A 23,533-nucleotide genomic window follows, 5' to 3' on the forward strand; every position below is an offset into this window, starting at 1 on the left:
AAGAGAGGCCCATGGGCAGCATGGAGGAGGTGCTCCCTGTACAGTACAGAGAAGTAGGTCTGCATGGCACAATAGGTGGACTATGGCAGCTATGAGCTCTCAGGTCTCTGACTCCAGGGACCATAACTGACTGTAGGCCTCTGCTGTTGTGCTTGGAAATTCATCCTTATGTTTGTGCCAAGGCCATGCTTCCCTAGCCAGTGACTGAGCACAGCAAGGATACTAAGGTAGGCCCCTTCCTAGGAGACTTGTTGCTCTTCTTATGGAGACTTCAGCTGGAAGGCTACCTGATGGCCTGGAAAAGTTTTCTTAGAACTGCATGGCTGTCTAAGCATTCCCCCCTTCCTCCCTTCTTCCCTTTATCCCTCCCTCCCTCCCTCCCTCCTGTCCTTCCTTCCTCCTTCCCTCCCTCCCTCTCTCCTTTTCTTCTTTCCTTCCTTCTTCCCTTCTTTCCTCCCTTCTTCCCTTCTTTCCTCCCTTCCTTCCTTCCTTCTCTCCTTCACTCAGGGTCAGAGCTGTACTGCAGTCTGACAGATCTCCCAGCCTTCTCTGGCTCCCTACCCATTTTCTCTCTCAAAGACATTTCCCTTAATAAATTCCTTGCACATTTAATCCTGTCTTGATGTCTGCTTTTCAGAGGACCCAGGAAATGCACTAACTACCAATCAGCCATCCATTCATCTATTTGTATAGAACCCTGAGTTTATTCCGATTCCCTCAATTTCACTCTATTACCATAGGGTTCATTCTAGCCTTCTTCCTTTCCATATTTGAACTCATTTCTGACAGTGAGAAATCTAGAAATTATTCACATATGTTTACTAAGTTTCTCTGTCTTAGAATGCACAAAAGGTAGTTTCAGAATTACTAACTTGGGCTTCCCTGGTGGCGCAGTGGTTGAGAGTCCACCTGCCGATGCAGGAGACACGGGTTCATGCCCCGGTCCGGGAAGATCCCACATGCCGCGGAGCGGCTGGGCCCGTGAGCCATGGTTGCTGAGCCTGCGCGTCCGGAGCCTGTGCTCCGCAATGGGAGAGGCCACAACAGTGAGAGGCCCGCGTACTGCAAAAAACAAAAACAAAAACAGAATTACTAACTTGCTCCATGGCAAAAAGCAAACTAACAAACTAGAGTTTAAAACTTGCTTACAGATATTTTGGATTTAACACCAAATGCAAAGGCAATAAGCACAAAAGTAAACAAGTGGGACTACATCAAACTAAAAAGCTTCTGCACAGAAAACAAAACCATCAACAAAATGAAAAGGCAACCTATGGAGTAGGAGAAAATATTTGCAAATCATATATCTGATAAGGGGTTAATATTGAAAATATATAAGGAACTCATCAAACTCAATAGCAAAAAACCAAATAACCCAATTAAAAAATGGGCAAAGGGGCAAACTATTATATATAGAATGGATAAAAAACAAGGTCCTACTGTACAGCATACGGAACTGTATTCAATATCCTGTGATAAACCATAATGGAAAAGAATACAGAAAAGAATGTATATATATGTATAACTGTCACTTTGCTGTACAGCAGAAATTAATACAACATTGTAAATCAACCATACTTCAATAAAATAATGGGCAAAGGTTCTGAATAGATATTTCTCCAAAGAAAACATACAAATGACCAACAGGTACGTGAAAAGGTGCTCAGCGTTATTAATCATCAGAGAAATGCAAATCAAAACCACAATGAGATATCAACTCATACCTGTTATTTAGTTCATGATTTCAGTTATGGGCTAATTCCATTGCCAAGGAAAGTGCCAGACTGATCCATAGCCTAAACTGGAACCCATACCCAAGATTAGACCTGCTGACCAATCCTATTCCAGTATATGTGCTGCCAGAGCAAGCACTGACCAATCCTAGCATATCGGTTCAGAAACCAGTTTACAATCCAGCCAGAATCCCAGCCAGTACCATCTCAGTATAATGTTGTACCCAGAGTTGTGTCGACACAGATAGACAAACATGTCCTCAGCTAAGAGATCAGTCCAACTCAGAACATAGTGGACTGTGCCAGTCCACCTTGACGTAGAAACCAAACAACTCCTGACTAACCCAGATTAGGGCCAAGGCCTGGTTTCTGATGGCCCAGAACCCAAAATATGCTGGCTCATTCCCAGACCCATTCATTCATTAATTTATTCAACAAGGCTTTAGTGCAGGCCTACTAGGCTTCAGGCACTGTGGTAAGTGTTCACGCTTATCTGGGCATGGGAGGATTCCAGAGAGGCTTGCATCAATCACCCTAGTGGTGTAAATGCAGGGTCCAGCTCCTCTTCCTGTTGTGGTCAACACTTCCAGACTAGTGTCACCAGATAAATTTTCACAGATTTTTCTCATGACATCATATTCTGCTTAATCCCCTTATGGCAATTTTTAAGAAATGATTATTTATTTATTTGGTTGCACCAGGTCTTAGTCGTGGCAGACAGTCTTCTTAGTTGCGGCAGGCAGGCTTCTTAGTTGCGGCTCGCTGGCTCCTTAGTTGTGGCATGAGAACTCTTAGTTGCAGCACGCATGTGGGATCTAGTTCCCTGACCAGGGATTGAACCCGGGCCTCCTGCATTGGGCGCACGGAGTCTTAAACACTGCGCCACCAGGGAAGTCCCCCCCCCATAACCTTTTGACCTAGTAGATTTCTATACTTGCTTATGACCATTCATTCAACACATTTATTAAATGTCTTTAGATTGCTAGGCCCTGGAGAAACGAAAATACTGCCTTTAAGTAAGTCACCGTCTTTAATTCTACCCAAGGAGATTAATAAATTAAAAAAAACTACTGCAGTTCTAAAATAAAGGTATAAGTTCTTTAATAAAGGTATCTTCAAAATTCTATGAGAGCCTAATAAACGAGTTGTTTCTTTTCTTTCTTTTTTTTTTTGGCCACGCCACGCGGCATGTGGGATCTTAATTCCCTGACCAGGGATTGAACCTGTGATCCCCCTTCATTGGAAGCATGGAGTCTTAACTGCTGCACCACCGTGGAAGTCCCAGAGTTTTTTTTTTAATGCTAGGAAGGTATAGTTAGAGAAAGTGATTTCTCTACTGTTCTTTGAAAAATGACTAGTTTAGTGAGAGAGAAAAACATTACAAGAAAAGAAGCAGTCTGTGCCAAGGCATGCAGGCAGTGAGGAGAATAGGATGCCCCAAGGACAAACAGTTGGTGATGCTATGGAATGTCTTATTCTTTGGAGACATGATGGTTTATACCACTTAGGGATAATGAGATTTGTTCTAAACTTGACCCATGGATGTTTGACACAAAGGACACTCGACAATATACAAATATATAATAAAAATTATGTCAACATTAGTGAATTTGGGAGGAAAGTATCTTATGAATTAAATTCCTTCGATCCAGTTTAATTCCTTGATTAATACATAGACTGCATAATGGAGGCAAAATCCTCTGAGGTCAGAGTGGCAGGATCAGAAAGAATATTACTGAGATTAAAAGGGCAGGATATAAACATCCTGCTGCTTCTACTCTTGTCACAATGAATTTTCCAAGGTCTCTATACCTTATGTCATAGATTACCTTCCCCTCCTACAACATTGACTCACCTCTTTGTTATATGGAATTCCCCAAACTAGTGTCACAAACTTAAAAGCCTACAAGTGCTAGGTGGATAATATGAGTAAAGCTGGCTAAGTGGGATTGTAAACTAATAAGTATCTGCCTTGTCCAAAGAGGGAAGCTGTTACTTTGCTCCAGCCAGTTGTTGCCATGTAGGAATACAGGCTAAGGACTGTCAGAACTCCAATATTTTCAAGAGAGAAGCCAGAAATCCTGATTTTTATTATGGGAACTTGTGACTTGGTAACTAGTTGGAAAAAACCCCAACCCTATAAGCAGGTCAAACAACATGTCTATGGGTCTGATTCTACCCCTGGGCACCAGTTGCTTAACTTTTTTAGTTTTCTATGATATCATACTTAAAGGAATGAAGGACTGTTCCATCTCCTGACATTACTGGATTCCCAAATAAGGACTCAACCTCTTTCTCTTGTGAAGAACTATTTTGTACCACCCTCTAGTAATTGCAGTTTGCCCATTCCTTTAAGCATCAAGTTTTATGCTTAAAACCTCTCTTGTGATAACGTGAACTATACCAACAATCTTCCCCTCCATTCTTGAATTTCCCTGGCCACACCCTACCCTTTATGACCTCATGAATTGCCCTACCACCTTGGAATGACAACCCATGCCTCCATACCATTGCAATCATTTGCCTATTTCTTTGTATCATGCCCCATGATATCATGTATTAACCTCATTCAGGACTGCAACATAGGATGGGAAGTGGGAAGATAAAATCTGTATGGCATCACAAAAGCATGAGGTTGCTTGGGAAACTTCATGATGTCATAAGAAAATTTCTACATTAAAAGGATCATAGGGACTTCCCTGGTGGCGCAGTGGTTAAGAGTCCACCTGCCAATGCAGGGGACATGGGTTCGAGCCCTGGTTTGGGAGGATCCCACATGCTGCGGAGCAACTAAGCCTGTGTGCCACAACTACTGAGCCTCCGCTCTAGAGCCCATGAGCCACAACTACTGAGCCCGGGTGCCACAACTACTGAAGCCCGCACGCCTAGAGCCCGTGCTCCGCAACAAGAGAAGCCATGACAATGAGAAGCCCACACACTGCAACAAAGAGTAGTCCCTGCTCACCACAACTAGAGAAAGCCCGCATGCAGCAACAAAGACCCAACAGAGCCAAAAATAAATAAATAATAAAATAAAATAAAATGGGCAAAGGCCTTGAATAAACATCTCTCTAAAAAAAAAAAAGGATCATAAAAGTTAGAGAAGGATGTGTAAATACTGTGATTTAGATCTCGTTAGAGTGAGTAAAAAGTATAAATTCAGTTTTCCAAGTATTTCAGGCAAACATCTATCATAGTGAAGTTTTATAGGAGATCTCTAAAGAGATTCTGCTTTCTGGATATACTGTTTATTCTTTAGGGGGAGTGAGAGGTTATCTTTTTTTTAACTTCATAAAGTGAAAATCTAGTGATTGGGAATAAGATTTATATAACTACAGTCATTGCACATTATAAGGTTTTTTGCTGAACAGAAACAAAAATTATGAATGTAGCACACAATATTTATTTGATAACATTCCTTACGGCAGCATGACTGAATTTTTTTCTCACTAAATTCTTGTAATCTATGGAACACATACTTCATACTACTTTGTTTCTAGTTTCTTCTTCTTTTTTTTTTTTAGGATTCCTAAGTGGGAGTAAAATTATCATTCTTAGGATGCTATAAAACTTTTTGGGTAGAGATAGTCTAATTTTTAAAGTATGGGACTCTTTAAATTATTGTCATTGTAACATGGATCTAGATATTGTTTTTACTGTCTATTGATTTACTCTTATTAATATTTGTCTCCTTTGTGATGATCACTAATATCAGCAGGCAGAGGACACAATTTCCATTCTCCTTATAAAGGAAAAAAAAGATAAAAACAAGAATCAAATCCCTTTGTCAAAATACTGAGAAAAAACATCCCCAACAACATGAATACCTAAGATAATTAGGTGATTGTCCTTTCATTCACTCATTCATTCAACAAATATGTATTGATTGCCTACTATATGTATCAGACACTGTGCTAGGCTCTGGGTAAATGGTGAAAAACAAATCAAATATGGTCTATACTCTCATGGATCTTCTGGTCTAGTGAAAGAGACAGACAAAAAACAATTAAGGAAAGAAGTGCATATATATGTATACCTATATATGTAAATGAATTTCTCATATATGTAAATGTATATATACATATTATTATGGAGAATAATGGGAAGGAGGAGAGGAAAATTACTTTAGGTTGAGTAGTCAGAGTGGGTTTTTCTGAGGCAATGGCAAGCTGAGTACAAGTGAAGAAGGATCCGGCCATGTAAAATGTAGGGGAAATAGTGGTCTACCGAAGTGGGTATACTTGAGCAAAGGCCTTAGCTGGGAATGGTTTCTAAGAACAACAACAATAAAAAATCAACATGGCTAGAGCAGAAGCAAAAAGAACTACAAGTCTGCAACCTGTGGAACAAAAACCGCATCCACAGAAAGACAGACAAAATGAAAAGGCAGAGGACTATATACCAGATGAAGGAACAAGATAAAATCCCAGAAAAACAACTAAATGAAGTGGATATAGGCAACCACCCAGAAAAAGAATTCAGAATAATGATAATGAAGATGATCCAGGTCCTTGGAAAAAGAACAGAGGCAAAGATTGAGAAGATGCAAGGAATGTTTAACAAAGACCTAGAAGAATTAAAGAACAAACACCTAGAAGAATTAAAGAACAAACAGACATGAACAATATAATAACTGAAATGAAAAATACACTGGAAGGAATCAATATCAGAATAACTGCGGCAGAAGAAAGGATAAGTGACCTGGAAGACAGAATGATGGAATTCACTGCCATGGAACAGAATAAAGAAAAAAGAATGAAAAGAAATGAAAACAGTCTGAGACCTCTGGGACAACATTAAACGCAACAATATTCACATTATAGGGGTCCTAGAAGGAGAAGAGAGAGAGAAAGGACTGAGAAAATATTTGAAGAGATGACAGTCAAAAACTTCCCTAACATGGGAAAGGAAATAGCCACCCAAGTTAAGGAAGCACAGAGAGTCCCAGGCAAGATAAGCCCAAGGAGAAACACGCTGAGACACATAGTAATCAAACTGACAAAAATTAAGGACAAAGAAAATTATTGAAAGCAACAAGGGAAAAATGACAAATAACATACAAGGGAACTTCCATAAGGTTAACGGCTGATTTCTCAGCAGAAACTCTACAAGCCAGAAGGGATTGGCATGATATACTTAAAGTGATGAAAGGGAAGAAACTACAACCAAGATTACTCTACCTGGCAAGGAACTCATTCAGATTCGATGGAGAAATTAAAAGCTTTACAGACAAGCAAAAGCTAAGAGAATTCAGGACCACCAAACCACCTCTACAACAAATGCTAAGGGAACTTCTCAAAGTGGGAAACACAAGAGAAGAAAAGGACCTACAAAAAAAAAAACAATTAAGAAAATGGTAATAGGAACATACATATTGATAATCACCTTAAATGTGAATGGATTAAATGCTCCAACCAAAAGACACAGTCTCACTGAATGGATACAAAAACAAGACCCATATATGTGCTGTCTACAAGAGACCCACTTAAGAACTAGGGACACATACAGACTGAAAGTGAGGGGATGGAAAATGATATTCCATGCAAATGGAAATCAAAAGAAACCTGGAGTAGCAATACACATATCAGATAAAATAGACGTTAAAATAAAGACTATTACAAGAGAAAAAGAAGGACACTACATAATGATCAAAGGATCAATCCAAGAAGAATATATAACAATTATAAATATATATGCACCCAACATAGGAGCACCTCAATACATAAGGCAACTGCTAACAGCTCTAAAAGAGGAAATCGACAGTAACACAATAATAGTGGGGGACTTTAACACCTCACCTACACCAATGGACATATCATCCAGACTGAAAATTAATAAGGAAAAACAAGCTTTAAATGACACAATAGATAGATTTAATTGATATTTATAGGACATTCCATCCAAAACCAGCAGATTACATTTTCTTCTCAAGTGCACATGGAACATTCTCCAGGATAGATCATATCTTGGGTCACAAATCAAGCCTCAGAAAATTTAAGAAAATTGAAATCATATCAAGCATCTTTTCTGACCACAGCGCTATGAGATTAGAAATAAACTACAGGGCAAACAACGTAAAAAACACAAACACATGAGGCTAAAAAATACACTACTTAATAACCAAGAGATCACTGAAGAAATCAAAGAGGAAATCAAACAACACCTAGAGACAAATGACAACAAAAACACGATGATCCAAAACCTATGGGATGCAGCAAAAGCAGTTCTAAGAGGGAAATTTATAGCAATACAAGCCTACCTCAAGAAATAAGAAAAATCTCAAATAAACAATCTAACCTTACACCTAAAGGAACTAGAGAAAGAAAAACAAACAAAACCCAAAGTTAGTAGAAGGAAAGAAATCATAAAGATCAGAGCAGAAATAAATGAAATAGAAACAAAGAAAACAATAGCAAAAATCAATAAAACTAAAAGCTGGTTCTTTGAGAAGATAAACAAAACTGATAACCCTTTAGCCAGACTCATCAAGAAAAAGAGGGAGAGGACTCAAATCAATAAGATTAGAAATGAAAAAGAAGTTACAATGGACACTGCAGAAATACAAAGCATCATAAGAGACTACTACAAGCAACTCTATGCCAATGAAATGGACAACCAGGAAGAAACGGACAAATTCTTAGAAAGGTATAACCTTGCAAGACTGAACCAGGAAGAAACAGAAAATATGAACAGACCAATCACAAGTAATGAAATTGAAAGTGTGATTAAAAATCTTCCAAAAAACAAAAGTCCAAGACCACCATCACCCTGATACCCAAACCAGACAAAGATACTACAAAAAAAGAAAATTACAGATCAATATCACTGATTACTATAGATGCAAAAATCCTCAGCAAAATATAGCAAACAGAATCCAACAACACATTAAAAGGATCATACACCATGATCAAGTGGGATTTATCCCAGGGATGCAAGGATTCTTCACTATATGCAAGTCAATCAATGTGATACACCATATTAGCATATTGAAGTATAAAAACCATATGATCATCTCAATAGATGCAGAAAAAGCTTTTGACAAAATTCAACACCCATTTATGATAAAAACTCTCCAGAAAATGGGCATTAAAGGAACCTAACTCAACATAATAAAGGCCATATATGACAAACCCACAGCAAACATCATTCTCAATGGTGAAAATCTGAGAGCATTTCCTCTAAGATTAGGAAAAAGACAAGGATGTCCACTCTCACCACTATTATTCAACATAGTTTTGGAAGTCCTAGTCATGGCAATCAGAGAAGAAAAAGAAATAAAAGGAATACAAATTGGAAAAGAAGACATAAAACTGTCACTGTTTGCAGATGACATGATACTATACACAGAAAATCCTAAAGATGCCACCAGAAAACTACTAGAGCTAATCAATGAATTTGGTAAAGTTGCAGGATACAAAATTAATGCACAGAAGTCTCTTGCATTCCTATACACTAAGAACGAAAGATCAGAAAGAGAAATTAAGGAAACAATCCCATTCACCACTGCAACAAAAAGAATAAAATACCTAGGAATAAACCTACCTAAGGAGGTAAAAGACCTGTACTCAGAAAACCATAAGACACTGATGAAATAAATCAAAGATGACACAAACAGTTGGAGAGATATACCATGTTCTTGGATTGGAAGAATCAATACTGTGAAAATGACTATACTACCCAAAGCAATCTACAGATTCAATGCAATCCATATCAAATTACCAATGGCAATTTTTACAGAACTAGGACAAAAAATCTTAAAATTTGTATGGAGACACAAAAGACCCCTAATAGCCAAAGCAATCTTGAGGGAAAAAAACGGAGCTGGAGGAATCAGGCTCCCTGACTTCAAAGTATACTACAAAGTTACAGTAATCAAGACAATATGGTACTGACACAAAAGCAGAAATATAGATGAATGGCACAGGATAGAAAGCCCAGAGATAAACCCATGTACCTATGGTCAACTAATCTATGACAAAGGAGGCAAGGATATACAATGGAGAAAAGACAGTCTCTTAATAAGTAGTACTGGGAAAACTGGATAGCTACATGTAAAAGAATGAAATTAGAACATTCCCTAACACCATACACAAAAATAAACTCAAAATGGATTAAAGACCTAAATGTAAGACAGGACACTATAAAACTCTTAAAGGAAAGCATAGGAAGAACACTCTTTGACATAAATCACAGCAAGTTCTTTTTTGACCCACCTGCTAGTAATGGAAATAAAACCAAAAATAAACAAATAGGACCTAATGAAACTTAAAAGCTTTTTCACAGCAAAGGAAACTATAAACAAGATGAAAAGACAACCCTCAGAATGGGAGAAAATATTTGCAAACGAATCGACGGACAAAGGATTAATCTCGAAAATATATAAACAGCTCATTTAGCTCAATATTAAAAAAACAAACAACCCAATTCAAAAATGGGCAGAAGACCTAAATAGACGTTTCTCCAAAGAAGACATACAGATGGCCAAGAAGCACATGAAAAGCTGCTCAACATCATTAATTATTAGAGAAATGCAAATCAAAACTACAATGAGGTATCACCTCACACCAGTTAGAATGGGCATTATCAGAAAATCTACAAACAACAAATGCTGGGGAGGGTGTGGAGAAAAGGGAACCCTCCCGTACTGTTGGTGGGAATGTAAACTGATACAGCCACTATGGAGAACAGTATGGAGGTTCCTTAAAAAACTAAAAATAGAATTATAGTATGACCCAGCAATCCCACTACTGGGCATATACCCAGAGAAAACCGTAACTCAAAAAGACACATGCACCCAAATGTTCATTGCCTCACTATTTACAATAGCCAGGTCATGAAAGCAACTTAAATGCCCACTGACAGACAAATGGATAAAGAAGATGTGGTACATACATACAATGGAATATTACTCAGCCATAAAAAGGAATGAAATCAGGTCATTTGTAGAGTCGTGGATGGACCTAGAGACTGTCACACAGAGTGAAGTACGTCAGAAAGAAAAACAATTATCATATATTAACACATATATGTGGAATCTAGAAAATTGTGCAGATGACCAGTTTGCAAGGCAGAAATAATAGACACAGATGTAGAGAACAAACATATGGACACTGAGGGAAAGTGGGGTGGGGGTGTGGTGGTGGGATGAATTGGGAGATTGGGATTGACATATGTATACTAATATGTATAAAATAGATAAGTAATAGGAGCCTGCTGTATAAAAAATAAATAAAATTCAAAAATCAAACAAAAAAATCAACATGGCTAGAGTATAGTGATTGAGAAGGATGGTAGTGAGAAATAAGGTTGAATGGAGAACTAGGAGACCTCATGAAGAAGCTTGATAGATAGAGCAAGGAGTTTGGAATAGAAGCCATTGTTTTCAAGTAGAGCAGTGCTATGTTTTAAAGATCACCCCAACTGCTGTGTGGAGAATGGAATATAGGTGATCAGAGTGGGTGTAGGACACTACTTTAGAGGCTATCTGCAGTATTCCAGTGAGAAACGATGACTTGGACTGGGTTGGTAGCAGCAGAGAGAGAAGTAGATTATGTATTTCGGAGTAGAGTCAACAGAACTTGCTGATGAATTAGATATGTAATATGAAGGAACATTAAGAATCAGGAATGACTCATAGGGTTTGGCTTGAACAACAGGTGCATTCCATTTACTGAAATGAAAAAGATAGAGTGCTAATAGGTTCTCTGGGAAGCAGATGCTGACACAGAGTTAGGTGTGCAAAAAGTTTCTCAGGGAATAACACTTGTAAAAGGAAAAGAGGCAGAAGCATAGTTGTATAGAGAGAGGTTGCAAGCATGATGCAAACCTGACAAAGTCTCTGCCAGCCCAGTGGGGAGTACCAGAGCACAGACTGCTAGTTAGTAGAGTTCTGTGTTGGACTAGGTCCTTGTACTACCACCTTGCTCATTCATTGGCTGGGAGCCTCCCCAAGAACAGTATGCCATTAGTTATACCCCAAGAAGAGTGTAACTGGCTCTAAAGGTGAGGTGGACCCTGAAACAGGTAAGAGCTGGAATCTGTCAGTTAACCACATTCCTCACAGCTGGGCAGGCAGTCCTTCCTTGAAGGGGGATGTAAGTAAGCACATCTCCATGTCCACCACAGGGAACAACAGGTAGGAAAAGATCAAGAATTCAGTTTTTGATAGGAGCGGGGCTAAGACAGTTAATTAGATCATTCATTCATCAAATATTTATTGAGCTTCTATAATAGACCATTCAAATGGAAATGTCAGGTGCATAGTTGGTAGCAAGTTCACAAGAGATGTTTGGGCCTGAGATATTTGAGAATTAGCGTATATATGATATTTAAGGTCACAGATTGGCTGGCATCACCTACTAAGAGACAAAATGGTTTTTAACCCTGAGAAATATCACTGCTCTAGGGACTGTTTGGAGGCAATTTGGGTCATCACACTGACTAAGGGGACAAGGGGGACACTACTGGCATTTAGTGGGTAGGGTCTAGGAGTGTAAAACATCCTGAAATACATGGGAAATTCTACTCAGTGAAGAAGTGTCCAACATAAAATGCCAATAGAGCCTGGGTGGAAAAATTGGCTGTAGACAGAGAAGTGGTCCCAGAACCAAGCCTTGGGACATTCCAACTCTGAGAAGTTGGGTAATGGAGAAGAAGCTGGCAAAGGAGACCAAAAAAGGAGTACCTAGAAAGGTAGAAGGAAAACTAGAAGTGAGTGGTGTCAGATGCCAAGAGTGCAGAGTGTTTCAAGGAGAGAGGCAGGTCAGCAGCAAAGAACGTTGCTGAGCAGTTGAATATGATGAGGACAGAAAAGTGTCCACTCAAAGGAGAGCTTAATACTGTAAGAGCCATCTCAGAGGAGTGGTGGAGATGGAAGCCAGATGGGCACAAGCTGAGAGTAAAGGGAGGGGAGCAAGCAGAGAAAGGAAATTTTTAAAGGAATTTGAATAAACAATAAGCAGAGAAACAAGATGGAGGATGATTTGGGGTCAAGGGAAGGATTTTATTTCAAATATTTTATTATCAAAGTTTTAAACATGCAGGAAGTTGAAAGAATATAACAGTAAATCTCACTAAGTTCTATCATTATCATTTTACTATGTTTGCTTTATTATATATATATATTTTTTATGTGGACTATTTTTAAAGTCTTTATTGAATTTGTTGCAATATTGCTTCTGTTTTATGTTTTGGTGTTTTGGCCGTGAGGCATATGGGATCTTAGCTCCCTGACCAGGGATCGAACCCACACCGCCTGCGTTGGAAGGCAAGGACTGCCAGGGACGTCCCTATCATATCTTTTTATATATCCATAAGGAAGGAATTTCTAAAGATGAAAAACACTCCTAGAGCATGTTTGTATGCCTACAGTGTGATTCAACAGGTACGGAAGATTAATGAAAAAAGAAAGAAAGGGAATAACCAAGTGAGAAATGAAGCCCTTGAGAACTGAGGGAGGGGAACAGGATTCAGAGTACAGGTAAAGGGATTGCCTTTTGTTGTTACAGAGGGAAAAAAGAGCAAATGGTTACAGAATCATGGCGGTTTGTGGATTTAACTCAAAATGGATTAAAGACATGAATATAAGACCTGAAACCATAAAACTCCTAGAAGAACTTCAACATAGGTGGTAAGTTCCTGAACATCAATCTTGTTGATGATTTTTTGGATTTGACACCAAAAGCAAAGGTAATAAAAAGCAAAAATAAACAAGAGGGACTACATCAAATTAAAAAGCTTTTGCACTGCAAAGTAAAATATCAACAAAATGAAAAGGCAACTTATGGAATGGGGGAAAATATTTGCCAATCCTATATCTGATAAGGGGTTAATATCCAAAAATAAAAAGAACTCATACAACTCAATAACAAAAAACCAAATAATCCAATTTAAAAATGGGCAAAGGACTGGAATAAACATTTTTTCAAAGAAGATATTCAAATGGCCAACAGGTACATGAAAAGGTGCTCAACATCACTAATCTTCAGGGAAATGCAAATCAAAACCATAATGAGATATCACCTCACACCTGTGAGAATGGCTGTTACCAAAAAGACAAGAAATAAGTGTTGGTTCAGTATCCTATGATAAACCATAATGGAAAAGGATATATATATATACATAAAAGAATGTATATGTATGGGTAACTGAATCACTTTGCTGTACAGCGGAAATTAACGCAACATTGTAAATCAACTGTACTTCAATAAAAAATAAAAGAGAAATGTGTTGATATGGATGTGGAAAAAAGGGAACCCTAGTGCACCGTTGGTGGGAATGTAAGTTCATACAGCCACTATGGAACACGGTATGGAGTTTCCTCAAAAAATTAAAAATAGAATTACCATATGATCCAGCAATTCCACTGCTGGATATTTATCCAAAGGAAATGAAAATCCTAACTTGAAAAGATACCTGCATCCCTGTGTTCACTGCAGCATTATTTACAATAACCATGACATAGAAGCAACCTAAGTGTCCATCAGTGAATGAATGGATAATGAAAATGTGATATATATCTATATCACATTTTCATAATATATATATAATTATATATATATATATGCATATGCAAGATGGAATCTCCACCACTCCTCTGAGATGGCTTTTACAGTATTAAGCTCTCCTTTGAGTGGACACTTTTCTGTCCTCATCTTATTCAACTGCTCAGCAGCATTCTTTGCTGCTGACCTGTCTCTCTCCTTGAAAGACTTTGCACTCTTGGCGCATATATATATATATATATATATATATATATATATATATATGAATATTATTTAGCCATTAGAAAAAGAAGAAAGTCCTGCCATTTGTGACAACACGGATGAATGCTGATGGCATTATGCTAAGTGAAATAAGTCAGAGAAAGACAAATACCATGTGATCTCACTATATATGGAATTTAAAAAACAAAAATAAAAACATGAACTCATAGATACAGAGAACAGATTGGTGGTTGCCAGAGGCAGTGGGTGGACAGTGGGTGAAATGGGTGAAGGTGGTCAAAAGGTACAAACTTCCAATTATAAAATAAATGATCCTAGGGATGTAAAGTACAGCATGGTGACTATATGGTTTATTATATTTTAATTTAATTAAAACAATTTTTAAATTGTGGTATAGTTGATTTACAATGTTGTGTTAGTTTCACATGTACAGCAAAGTGAATCTGTTATACATATACATGTATCCAGTCTTTTTTAGATTTCTTCCCATGTAGGCCATTACAGAGTATTGAGTAGAGTTCCCCGTGCTATACAGTAGGTTCTTATTAGTTATCTATTTTATATATAGTAGTGTGTTTATGTCAATCCCAATCTTCCAATTTATCCCTTCCCCCCCTTATACCCTGGTAACCGTAAGTTTATTTTCTACACCTGTAACTCTATTTCTGTTTTGTAGATAAGTTCATTTGTACCCTTTTTTTAGATTCCACATATAAGTGATATCATATGATGTTTGTCTTTCTCCATCTGACTTACTTCACTTAGTATGACAATCTCTAGGTCCATCCATATTGCTGCAAGTGGCATTATTTCGTTCTTTTTTATGGCTGAGTAACATTCCATTGTATATATGTACCACATCTTCTTTATCCATTCCTCTGTTGACGGACATTTAGGTTGCTTCCATGTCCTGGCTATTGTAAATAGTGCTGCAATGAACACTGGGGTGCATGTATCTTTTCGAATTATGGTTTTCTCTGGATATATGCCAAGGAGTGGGATTGCTGGATCATATGGTAGCTCTACTTTTAGTTTTTTAAGGAACCTCCATACTATTCTCCATAGTGGTTATACTGGTTTACATTCCCACCAGCAGTGTAGGAGGGTTCCCTTTTCTCCATACCCTCTCCAGCATTTATCATTTGTAGATTTTTTTGATGGTGGCCATTCTGACCAGTGTGAGTGATACCTCATTGTAGTTCTGATTTGCATTTCTCTAATAACTTGTGATGTTGAAGCATCTTTTCACGTGCTTTTTAACCATTTGTATGTTTTCTTTGGAGAAACGTCTATTGAGATCTTCTGCCCATTTTTTTGATTGGGTTGTTTGTTTTTTTGATATTGAGCTGCATGTGATGTTTGTATATTTTGGAGATTCATCCCTTGTAGGTTGCTTTGCTTGCAAATATTTTCTCCTATTCTAATGGTTGTCTTATGGTTTCCTTTGCTGTGCAAAAGCTTTTAAGTTTAATTAGGTTTTTACTTTAATTTTTATTGGAGTATAGTTGATTTACAATGTTGTGTTAGTTTTACGTGTACAGCAAAGTGAATCAGTTATACATATACATATATCCATCTTTTTTGGATTCTTTTCCCATATAGGTCCTTACAGAGTATTGAGTAGAGTTCCCTGTACTATACAGCTGGTTCTTTATGTAGTGTGAAATACTGTATTTCACATTTGAAAGTTGCTAAAGAGAGTAAATCTTAAGTCTCAGCACAAGAAAAAACAATTGTATCTATGTGTGGTGATAGACATTAACTAGACATATTGTGGTGATCATTTTGCAATATATACATATTGAATATGTAATATTGAAACATTATGTTGTATACTTGAAACTAATATAAATGATATATGTCAATTATATCTCAATAAAATAAAGAAAAAAAAGGCTGATGTGATGAAGCTTGATCTAGGAACTAGCAATACTGCTAGTATTGCTAGTATTGCTAGTATTGCAACACTAGGGTATCACTCTAGTGTTTGTTAGAAATGCAGGCTGATGGGATGAAGTTTGATCTAGGGACTAGCAATACTAGTATTGCTAGTACTGCTAGTATTGCAACACTAGGGTATCACCCTAGTGTTTGTTAGAAATGCAGAATCTCAGGCCTCATTGTAGATCTACTGAATCAGAATCTGCATTTTAATAAGACCCCCCCAGGTAATCTGTATGCACATTAAAGTTTGAGAAGCAATGGATTAGGGGATTTGACGAAGGTGAACATTTTTGCAGTCGGGATATTGACAAATGATTCTGGGTGAATTATCAAGATCAAAGGTTAGCAATTTTTTTTTTGTAAAGAGTCAGGTAGTAAATATATTTGGCTTTGAGGGCCATAGATTCTCCATTACAACCACTCAACCTTGCCCTTGTAATTCAAAAGCAATCAGAGACAATACATAGGCAAATGAGCGTGGCTGTTGAGAATGGCTGTGTTCCAATAAAACTATTTACAAAAACAGGCAGTTGGGTGATTTGGCCCAAGGGCCTAGTTTGCTGACCACTGACCTAGATCGTAATAAAACTGTTACGTCTTGGTGCCCATGTACAGTGTACTGTGGTTTTCCTCTTTCTGATTACTTACTGTCTCTTATAAGTACTCCTGCCTCCCTCTCCCCCATTCTGAACACAGTGAAGAACTTGGCCAAGTGATGTCCTGTGGGATCCTAGAAGTGAGAAGGAGAAAATTGAAGTGTTAAAAAGCCAGAATCTCCCTGACACCTTTTTTTTTTTTTCCTGGAAGACCAAGGTATGGGGCAGGCTTCACATCAGCTGGTTCTCTGGAGTTGTTTCCCTTTTATTTTCTCCTGGCCTCCAGTAAACTCATTTTGAGCTTTTCCTCTGAGCCAAGAAAAATCAAGCAAAGATATTTTATCCTTGCTTAGACCAGGTTGAGCAATAGCCCCTTGATGGAAGTGGCAGTGGCAGTGTTAATCAGAGAGGAGTTCAGAGGTAACAGGCTGGGGGCTTGCAGGGGTGGAGGGGGCAGAGAAATAATATTTATTGAGCATCTCTTCTCTAACAGTTTACATACATCCTTTGAACCCTTACCGTAAGTTCAATATTATGCTCCCAGGTTACAGATGGAGAAACTGAGACTAATATTGTATCAGACATTAATATAGCACTTACTATGTGCCAGGCACTGCTCTGCTTTACAAATATAAACACATTCAATCCTCACAAGTCTATGAGGTGGGAACTATTATTGCCTCCATGTTATAGGTGAGGAAGCTATGCTATGGAGAGAGGTTAAGTAACTTGCCAGAAGATACCCTACTAATAAAGACAGAACTGAGTTTTTAATCCAGGCAGGGCTGGGACCCAGGTCTGGCTCCAAAGTCTTGTTTTTTCCCTCTCCAAGTTTGGGGTTTTACCTCTTAAGTAATAACATTTCCTTATAAGTCCCTCACATGAGCTCATAGTTCCAGGGCTCACTATCAACATTCCTATTTTTCTCTACCACAAGATAGTCTTTACTAGTATAAGAGATGCTGTTGCCTGCTTTACAGGCACATGACATTCTGAAATACCTTCCTCAGTGATCTCTCCTAATCCTGAGTCTTGCTGTTTCATCTTTGTTTTCCTGTCTTTCTTGTTTTCTTCTTCTTTCACCCCAGAATATTGCTGAGAATATTGCCAGCATCTCAGCCACCAAGCCAGTGTTATTTTTTTCTTTTCATTGTGTTGTTGGACTAATCCAATTTCTCATTTTCCATTCTTCTTCTCCACTGGATTACTAGATAATAGTAATAAATAATATTTATCTAGATAAATAATCTAGATAGATTATTACAAGATCTTTCAGGGTCTCCCCTTAAAGGGTTTATCCCAATTTTTAGGGCCTAGATCAGGCACAGTGTGCTTGGCCCTTTGGTAGATAGTGGGTAATAAAAATGTGGAAGATAGCTCCTGCCTTTGATGTATTTACAGTTTAGTGTTTTCCACAGTGATGGGATGTGGTATTGTCTCCTGACCTATCAGTAACATTGCTTACTAATGGTACATAACCAATACCCCCGTATTAGTATTTCGCATGTTTTTCAAATAGAAATTTAGTCCTCCTATACCATAACCTCTTGAATATACTTTCTTTCTCTAGTGTTTTCACTTTTCAATCTCTCCACCAGAACCGAATATGATTATTTTCCTCACATTTGTCTCTGCTATTAAACCCTCAGTGAAGGCAGAGTCATAACATTCTAGGACTTTCATGATGATAAGGGAGATAGTTTGAGATTTTAAGAAAATGGACAAGTGTTTCCTCCTTAACCTTCAAAAAAGCTTAACCTCCAGGCACTGTTGTAAGTATACAGATGAGAGGTGTGTAAGAGTAAAGACTGCTGGTCTTGGAATCCAGAGACCTGAATTATAGCCATAGCTCAGCCACTAAAGTGAGAAGGGCTAACATTTACTGAGCACTTACTATATGCCTGTCACTTTTCTATTAACTTATGCTGTAAGGAGGAGGGTACTATTATTCTCATTTTACAGACAAAGAAAGTGAGGCACAGAGCACTTAAGTAACGCTGCGAGACAAGGAATTGGTTTGACATAGGCAGTCTGGCTCCAAATTTGTGACTTAGCTACTATTCTCTATTACTTCCTGATAAAAAAGAAGCTACCATTACTAACATATATGCAACAGGTTCTATACTGGTTTTCTGGAATCTTATCTAATCTTCACTAACAACTCTGAGGTATATACTATTTTTCACAAGGGAGAAAACTAAGGCTCGGAGAAAGATGCCATTATTTGGCAGACTTAAGTTTTGAAACCAGCCTTGAGGCTCCAACAGCTTCTCTAACCCTCGACCACTAATATCTTTGAAGCTGAGTTTTCCTATCTTTAAAATGAGGGTTGTGGAGTAGATGTCTCAGTTCTATGAGAAGGGTGTGAAGAAAAGACAGATGTCCGCAGCTGGGTGTGAGACAAGGTGAAATAAAAGCAATCAAGCCATAGTGGCCCAGGGCCCAGCAAAACGGGAGTGCGTGCGGTTACAAATATGAGGAAGATTCCCGCCATGGAGGAGGCCCGGGGTGTTAGACCCCAGCGAGGCCTGCGGGCGAAAACGAGCCTAATAGCCTGTCTCTGACCAGTCCGGGAGCTGCCGGCGCGGACCAGCGGCCGAAGGGGAGGAGATACCTGGGTTTTTGTCCGCGTCCCGGGTAAGCACCTCACCCACCCAAATCCTGCTCCACAGGACTCTCCATGAAAGACAGAGAAGGAAGGGGCGCGGCTTCTCAGCCCGCGCCGCAGAGCGCCACGTCCCTCCTGGCTCACCCTCCCCGGGGCTCCTACGCGTTAGCTCTCCACACCGCCCGCCTCCAAGCCCTCCGGCGCGGCCTGGTCTCCGCCCTTGCCAATCGGCACCTTCCACTCTTCGGGTAGGACCAATTAGCGGCTGCTGGGGCCCGGGGCGGTCGCCATGGCAGCAAGGAGGCGGGAGCGCGCGGTGGGTAGAAGTACAGAGCAGAGCTGCCGGCTGGGGGCTGGAGAGGCAGGTCCGTGCGCTGCAAGCGTTCAGCAGGCGGAGCTTCGCGTGTGGAGACGCGGCTTCGTAAGGCCGGCGGTCTCGAGGTGGGTGAGGATCTGCACCGCGGGAGGCTGGGGTGGGTCCTGAGATAAAGCTCAGGTATTCGCCTACCCTGCCCCGGCAGTAAGGATGGTGGGAGCTCCACGGTTGGGCGGGCACGGTGGAGAGTGGCTTCCAGCTCGAGCTTGAGACGCGAGGTCTCTTTCTCCGTTCCACTCGCTGCCGGGCACCCATGCTTTCTTTGCGGTCGATGAAAGTGGCAGGCTCTTGGCGAGGAGCAGGCGGGGGGGGCGGGGGTGAGTGCTGGTCCAAGTCCCAGTCTGGGCTCCAGCCCGGCCTTGGCAGGTTGATGGGCGAGGGAGGTGCCCCCTGGTGAGACTGATGCTCACCACCGGCTGAGGCGCAGGAGCTAAGATAGGCCGGTGAATCCTGCTCTTCTGCCGGTTCTGTTCAGCCGGCAACCGCTGACATTAGGGGAGGAGAAAGTTCGTGCCGGGTGTGGTATTGTTTTCCCTAAGTGACAAATCATTAGGTGTGAGATGATGGTACAGGGTTTGAGAAGGATGGTACTTCCTTGTTGCACCTGCTAAATAGTGACTGAGTAAAATGTGGTTATTGTTGTGGTTGGTGCTGGCAGTGGTCTTGGATGGCAGTTATTTTATAATGTCAAGAAAGAAAATATGGACATAAACCATTGAACCATTACTTTCATTTCTGGGAGACAGAACCTCTTGAAAGTCTCAGTGTCCGCTAAACTCCTAAATTGGATAATGTCCATTTACACAATTGAATAAGTAAGTGCTGCCGTCTAAGCCTTTTATTAAGGCTATTAAATTCATGAGTGACTATGAGCACCAAACTATATATTACCTGGGTTAAAAAAGGGGGGAGGAGGGAGAAGGGAGGTTAAATGCAATTATATCTGATACTCAATGTTGTCTGAAGGATATTGTGGACTTTCCTTATAAGAACTGAAAGAATTGATGAGATATTTGCTTTAAGGAATTCATTAAAAGTAGTATGACTAGTGGTATAATAGATTTGGATCCATTAACTTATAGCTTCTTTTACAGCCTACTTAAATTACTTGTTTCTTAAGACCTTCCCTGGTAAACTCTGTTGCATAGTGTCAGCCAATATCCAGATTCTTGCATCTTGTTCCTCATAGATATTGCCTCGAGACTCATTCTGATTTAAGCCGAGTGTTAGTTCTTGTTTTACAAAACTTGAAAACCAAGTTCAACAAACGTTGAACCAACAGATGTTTCAACAATTCTTCCTCAGTTAGTAGAGTCAAAATTTTAAGAAAAAAATGGAAATTAGAATTAGAAATGAAATCTCAAATAATATCCCTCTTGTTATTAGGGTAAACATAGGAACTTCTGGGCTTCCCTTGTGGCGCAGTGGTTGAGAGTCCGCCTGCCGATGCAGGGGACGCGGGTTCATGACCTGGTCTGGGAAGCTCCCATATGCCGCAGAGCGGCTGGGCCCGTGAGCCATGGCCGCTGAGCCTGTGCGTCCGGAGCCTGTGCTCTGCAACTGGAGAGGCCACAACAGTGAGAGGCCCGCATACAGCAAAAAAGCAAACAAACAAAAAAACCCATAGGAACTTCTGTTTCTCATCTTGGTCTTTAAATTCTCCATGATCTGGTCCTGCTTTTCAAGATAAGTGAAAAATTCATTTGTCTCCTTGTGGTTACCTATGTTGTTCTCCTTCTATTTTAGTTTTACCCATTTTGCAAGGGTGAAGTCCATGTTGTGTTTACCTTTCTATGATCTCCCGAGGTACTTATTGTTCATACCACACATTTTGTATATACCCTTTCAGTATGCTTTTTGCCAAGTTGGTTTGTGCTCTGTAAATACCAGTTAAAATGAAATGCACAATTAAGGCAATAAGGGTACCTTTCAAAACACTAGTTATTGATTATGGGCACTAATATAGAGTATCAGTAACATGATCAATACCAGTGTCTTTTTATTTTGGGATATGTTATGTACCTCTATAGACATACCAAACTAATTTTGTGTTATTTGGAATAATATTTAAATTCCTTTCCACTTTCTAAGGACCCTTTAGATGACTGAAGTGTGCAAAATACCCTTTTAAGTACTGGGTAGCTGGAGGAATCAAGTGTAGGATTTCAAAATGTACTGAAAATAATTCTTAAAGTCAATAATCTTTTAAGTATTGTAATTGAGTTGACTATATTTGGCATGATAGATGATTAACTTTTTCTAAATAATTGAAGGTCTAGAAAGGGGAAATTGTTATTTTTCTGTTTAATACATGCAATTAGTTTATAGGCTTTAAAAAACAGGCTCCTAACAATTTAAAATAATTCATTCAAGGAAAAGTGTTGATCACTTTAATGATTTTCAATCTAAAAATTTTAAAAACCACCACAATATGGTAAAAAGTACATTTACTTAGAATTAAATGGCCAGATTCCAATCCTGGCTCTGCCAAATGATCTTGGCCAACTCGGTTAACCTCCCTGTGCCTTATAACCTTTTATAAAAGTAGGGTCTGAAGCGAACAACCTCTAAGATCATTTCTGGTCCCAGCATTCTCTGATTTAAAAAATTTAAAGCAGCCTAATGGAAAATGAGATAGCAGTTGCATGCTTTTATTTTTGGCAGTTTTGTGTTTGTTTGTTTTTTCTTTGTTGTTTTTGGCAGAGCTTCTTGACATACTGTATTTTAATTATTGAAGTACAGTATGTGTAAATAATGAAGACATTGTAATTTTAATAAATTTAAAATTCTTACTGTTGCTCATATGTTTATTGAGTATACATATGAGCAACAGTATCTGCTTTTCAGAAGCCTTATCATCAAGGATACTGTAGGGGAGAGGGAGAGAGAAATTAGGAGTTTGAGATTAACATATACGCACTACTACATACTACTATATTAACATATACACACTACTACACACTACTATATATAAAATAAACAAGGACCTACTGTATAGCATAGGAAACTATATTCAATATCTTGTAATAACCTATAGTGGAAAAGAATCTGAAAAAGAATAAATATAAATATATATATAACTGAATCACTTTGCTGTATACCTGCAAGTAACACAACATTGTAAATTAACTATACTTCAATTAAAAGAATGGTTAATTTAAAAAAAAGAATACTGAAACTGTCTTTTAAGGTTGGAAAAAAAAGGCAATATACTGGTTTTCTTGATTGGTGTCCTTTTCTACAGATATAAGCAGCAGAGACACTAAGATCTATGCTGATATCTTGATACAGGGAAGGGTTGGAGTCCAGCTCAGCTGGTCATACATCTGATGTTTTATTTTTTTTAATTTTTTAATTTTAGAAAGTTTCTTTTTTTCGTATATATTTTATTTTAAATTTTATTTATTTAGTTGTTTATTTTGGCTGTGTTGGGTCTTCGCTGCTGCTCGCAGGCTTTTCTCTAGTTGCGGCGAGCGGGGGCTACTGTTTGTTGAGGTGCGCGGGCTTCTCATTGCGGTGGCTTCTCTTGTTGCGGAGCATGGGCTGTAGAC

At 38.9% G+C, this 23,533-nt stretch overlaps 1 protein-coding gene and 1 long non-coding RNA gene across 5 annotated transcripts in view; one reads left to right on the top strand and one right to left on the bottom strand.

Moving 5' to 3' along the window:
* Positions 1–593: 593 nt before the first annotated feature.
* On the bottom strand, positions 594–19,750 carry LOC132429127 (uncharacterized). Its single transcript, XR_009520290.1, has 3 exons — positions 19,613–19,750; positions 17,051–17,132; positions 594–1,062 (listed from the first exon to the last, which is right to left on the bottom strand). It is a non-coding gene; the product is annotated as an uncharacterized lncRNA (long non-coding RNA).
* Positions 19,751–19,910: 160 nt separating this feature from the next.
* Positions 19,911–23,533, top strand: part of NUCB2 (nucleobindin 2) — a 49,340-nt gene continuing 45,717 nt past the window's right edge. For all 4 annotated transcript variants that reach the window (XR_009520395.1, XM_060018565.1, XM_060018563.1 and 1 more), the window contains exon 1: positions 19,911–20,047. The gene's annotated coding sequence lies outside the window, so the exon portion shown is untranslated. The remainder of the gene's footprint in view (positions 20,048–23,533) is intronic.

This window comes from Delphinus delphis, chromosome 8 (assembly GCF_949987515.2).
Source record: "Delphinus delphis chromosome 8, mDelDel1.2, whole genome shotgun sequence".
Classification (NCBI taxonomy): Eukaryota; Metazoa; Chordata; class Mammalia; order Artiodactyla; family Delphinidae; genus Delphinus; species Delphinus delphis.